The sequence below is a fragment of the Limulus polyphemus genome, unplaced genomic scaffold (genome assembly GCF_000517525.1).
Source record: "Limulus polyphemus unplaced genomic scaffold, Limulus_polyphemus-2.1.2 Scaffold193, whole genome shotgun sequence".
Classification (NCBI taxonomy): Eukaryota; Metazoa; Arthropoda; class Merostomata; order Xiphosura; family Limulidae; genus Limulus; species Limulus polyphemus.
Window position 1 is genome coordinate 174,172 of NW_013665803.1, and position 5,447 is coordinate 179,618.

The following is a 5,447-nucleotide window of genomic DNA, read 5'->3' on the forward strand; positions in this document are numbered from 1 at the left end:
TCATCATCAGGTGCCTGATGATGACAAAACCTTGTCGAACGCTGTACATTTGCTGTTACATTAAAGTTTTTCTTCATTACCCATTCAAGCCGTCTCCAGCCATTATTACACTGGGCTTTCTGTTGTGTCCACCGTAGGAAATCGAACCCCTTTAATGAAAGAGATTCGACCAGGCGTATTTGGAACTCTTCAAGTTTTCATACTTAGGGTACGGCCAAGTCAATTCAGTTTTTCCGACGTTCCTTTACCTCATGACTGGGCAGGTTTTTAGCTGTTACTGAAAACAGTAATGAATTGGTTGAGTTCCTATCAGTGGGGATTTCGAAGCAAGCAACACAAGCTGAAATACCAAAGCTCCCAAGAAGAAGCGGGTACACGTATAATATTGCACTGTATCCATTATAGCACTTCTGTCATTATTGTACAAGCTCAAGACACAGATATATTACTGTTGCTACTTGCTCATTTTGAGAAATTTCAGTGTGAAGAGCTGTGGATGAAAGCAGGTTCTCAGAAGCTTCACAAATTCATCCCAATTCATGAACTTGTCTCTGTTTTGTCACTGCAATGCACTTTGTCCAACCTTGTACCATTTCACGCCCTTAACGGCAGTGATTCAACATCCTTTTTGGCAGGCTATAGCAAGAAATCAGCTTTGAGATGCTTTTTGGAGCAATCGCACTTCTAAATGGACTTCCCATTGCCCCTTTGACATCAGAAAAGAAAAAGAATGCTAAAAATTTTGTATATGAGATTTTCGAGCCTGCTCTAGAAGCAGATAGCGTTGCCCAAATACAAGTGGTCCAGTTTAAGTGGCGGCCATTTTATTTTTAAATTTTCGAGGGTGAAGGTGCCATCTGCCAGGCAGACAACCAGACTTTTCGAATTCAGCACTCTCAAGTTGACCAAAATCAATTGTTTGCCATAAATTATCCAAAAATGCTTGATGCATCTTTTCTAGCGGCTTTTTTGGAAAAGTGAACCAGACTATAACAGTTACGTTGTGTGTTTTTTTCATTTAAGGTTTTCACTTGTAAAGCAGAGAATGAATTGTGTCAAACGTTCCATGCTTTCATGTTAAAATAAAATAGGCCTAATTCATAATTAAGTACACTCGCTTAAGTAAATATTTGACAAATCAAAAAGCAAACTTTTAACCATCATATAAGAATTGCAAATCAAAGATTTATGCTGCGTTTTACGAAATAATTTATTATATATAGTTATAGTGGATAAAAACCTCAATAAAATTTTTTTTTTTTGGATTTCGCACAAAGCTACACGAGGGCTATGTGCGATAGCCGTCCTTAATTTAGCAGTGCGACACTATAATCATCACCACCCACCGCCAACTCTTGGGCTACTCTTTTACCAACGAATAGTGGAATTAAACGTCACATTATAACGCCCCCATGGCTGAAAGAGCGAGCATGTTTGGTGGGACAGGGATTCGAACCCGCGACCCCGAGTCGAGCGCCCTAACCACCTGGCTATGCCGGGCCTGAATAAATCTTTAATGGCACTTGTGTTTTTTAGTTTTGTCTTATCGCCAATAAATTTACCGTTTTGTAGGTCCCATCACGACTTTTTTATAACCTAAAGGTTTGGCCCGATTTGATATATAAAATGGAAGAGGAATTTAAAAATGATGTGTTAATTATATTTAAAAATTAATTTCTCAACTTCATTGCAACTTGACGTTTATCATAATAACAAAGACTACAGTATAGCTGAATATAAGTAAAAATAAATCACTAGAATAACTTATCTTAACATATATAAACCATTAGCTAATTACATTTTATTATAGAGTTTAAATTATTATAAAATAAAAACATGCTAATTTTGCTTCTAAAGTAAGTATTTTGCGATCTTTATTTCATATATACCGCATTTTCTCAGAAATTAAATTTGAGAAGGAGTCAAAAAATGATACATTATATTCTTTAAAATTAAACATGGCTTAATCAACTCATAAATCAGTGAAAGGGTTAATCATCCCTGATAATAATTATGTCCATATTTGAAACCGCATTCTTATTGTGAGTTTATAACCCCTGTAAAACCGTCTTACGTGTGGAAACTTATTATTATGTAAGAGAAGTAGCTTGAAGTTGTGAGTCCTTTATATTTTTATTTTTGGTTTGTTTGTTGTTAAGCGCAAAGATGCACAATGGGCAATCTGTAGTCTGCCATCGCAATTATCAAAATCCGGTTTTTAGCGTAATAAACTCACCGCTGAGTCATTATTTTTTCTAAACCATCTTTTTCCTTATTATTATTTTTTTTTAGAATATAAGTTGTAAAACATTCAATGGACTAGTTAAAGGATATTTACGATTTAGATCTATGTTACCACTTACAAGTTCGGTTTGTAAATGCCACTTAGAATTGTTCATAATTAACCTACATCTACTCACGAAAGTCAGGCATTAACTTAAATACATCAAATAAACACCATTCACATATTTAATATCCTATATGTCAACACTAAAATCAGATACTAAGTTTAATACATCATCTAAACATCCTAGCATTGACTCATTTATATCTACTCATTAAAGCCAGGATCTAATTTCATTACATCAGCTTTGCAAGCCCGCACAGTGACTAACAAATTTTGTTTTAGTAAAACAACGCAGATTTTAACACATCAGATTAAGCAAACGCTTATATTCTATATACGTATTCAGTAAACCAAAACCTTTTTTTTTACTTCATGTTTGTTGTATTTAATATTACAGTTGTCCTCAGTTAACCAACGTTCTATCTGTGCGCAGTAAACTAAGTAACATTTGTATGGCATAAAATTAATGGTATTAGATATCTATTTATATTTAATAAACCAAAATAATACTTATTTTACGTCAAGTACTTTATTTTATTTTATTACAAAGTTACAGCTTTTACAGTAAGGAAGAATATTTTTAAAACAGGTATGATGCGATCATTTTCAAATACACTGTTTACTTCTACCAGTTTATTGGAAGTGATGATATTTATTCTCTTAAATATTTCTTATATTCAATAATTAACTACATGTACTAAACTTAACAATGTAATAACAGTTTTACAGACAATGAGTTTCGAGCAATCATTTTAGTATTTTCTAACATGAGGATACGCTTTTCATTAAAAATATTTAAATATACATCATTTCAATCTTCTAACTATTTATCCAGTAATGTATAAACTTTTATATTTCATGGTTTTCAAAAATTAAAAAAGTTAGTATTTCCTAATATAAGGAAAGGTCCTTCAGTAAAAATATTTAAATATACATCAATTTAGTCTTTAAACTGTTTAGCCAACATTAGGTTAGCAATATACAAATTATGTAAGCAGCTCATAACTTAAGATTTATTGGAAAGAAACTCAACCAGTTCCTAGCTTTTCGCTGAATTCGTTCTGTTTTCTCACATGTGATAAACATATAATTAATCACCTGGATCATATTTTTATCCAACCGTTCAAATATACCAAATTCGTATCAACCTTACAGAGACAAAAATAAACTTAGACTCTAAGTGAAACAAAGACCCACAACCGCAATAAATAATGACTTAATTTAGGTATTTCAACCTCATATCTTTGGCAATCCAGAAGCTACCCTAAAACACCAATTAAAACCTATTAAAATTGACGTGTTTCTTTAGATAAATACATGGAAAATTGTCTTATGTTCAAGTTCTGCACATTTAAAACGCTAAAATCAGGGGTTCGATTCTCCTCAGTGAATACAGCAGATAACCCGAAGTGTTTTTGCTATGTTGTTGTTTTTGTTTGTAACTAAGCACAAAGCTACACAATGGGCCATCCGTGCTCTGCCCACCACGGGTATCGAAACCCGGATTCTAGCGTTGCAAGACCGCAGACATACTGCTGTGCCACTGGGGGCTGTTTTGCTATGAAAAAACACACACTCAAAGGAATATTGTGGGTGATGGTTAATTATTTTATTGGATTTATAGCCTACGATTTTATTTATGGGAAACAGAGGAGGCTGGAATTGTAGTGAAGGAGATTCGACCTTTCTTTTAGGCCAAAGAAACCTCACATAAATATATAAAGTTATAATGCAAATTACTGATGCGACAGAAAAAATAGCTCCGACAGATGTAACAAGAACCAAGTAACTGTGATATCAGTGAAACCAAACTTGTTTAGCAATCAGCCTAAATATTTCAAATCATTTCTTCTAAAATAATGCCCTAGCATTATTAAAAAGCGGACAAAGAGCCTGTTAAGATTATACTGAAATCTAAATCTTTAAGACCTCTGCCTCAAATTTTGAAATATTTTGTTCTAAGATATTGTACTTGTGCTTATTAGAAATTTGATAATGTATCAAAATATTATCCCCAAAAAGTAGACATATCTTAAAGTTTAACTTAATCATTGATAAGAAAGGCTAATTTTAACGTTTAAATACAATTTAAAAATAAGAATTATCTCAAAATAGTTTAACTTCAAAAACTTTCATACACGCTGAATAATGTAACTAAGTTCTAAACATATTGTAGTTTAGATAGTAAAATATTTTTATGTGGATGTAATAGCTCACGTTTTTTACTCGCAACAAAGTACCAAGAACTTTACCGTGTTTCCTTATATGACATTCGTTTTTCCAGATTACGTATCACTGATCTGAGATATCCGCTTTGATAGACAGTACTGAGTTTAATAATTAATTGTATATAGCTTTAGTGTAGTAATTATATGGTTTAATCTCTGCAAGTGACATTTTCTGCTTTAGACAGATTAACACGGGTTTAGATACGTCAAGTATTTCTTTATCAACGATAATTAACTGTGTCCTGCTTTAAAAAGAATTCTGTATATAGAGAAAATATTAGATACGTTTTTTAGAAAGACCGTTGACCATGCAGAACACCTGCTGCCGGCTAGAAGCACGAGATGTCGTTAGATGAGAGAATAGTACTTCTGTGAAGAAATAACAGCCCTAGAGATTGTTGAAGAAGAATGTAAGATACTTGAGATAAACTAGAAGTCCTAAAGGTCGCTAAATAAAAATAAAGAGTGCTTTAAAGGAACAAGTAATCTGAAATATCGCTGGATAATAATAACAATATAGAACATTGAATAGCAGTCTGAATTGCTGTTAGATAAGCTTATAGAATACTTGAAGAGAGTTAAAGTCCTAAGATCGCTGAATAATAATAGTAATATAGAACAGTTCTAATTACCGTTGGATAACCCAACAGAACACTTGAAGAGTTAACAGGCCTCAGGTCGCCAAGTAACAATAATATGGAACATCAAAGAACAGTCCTAATTACACTTGGATAGCCTTATCAACACTTGAAAATGGGTAGCAGGCCCAAAGATGGCTGAATAATCATATAGAACATCGAAGAGTAGCCCTAATGGCCGTTGGAAAAACTATAAAATACTTGAAGAGATCTAGCAGTTCTAATGATAATTTG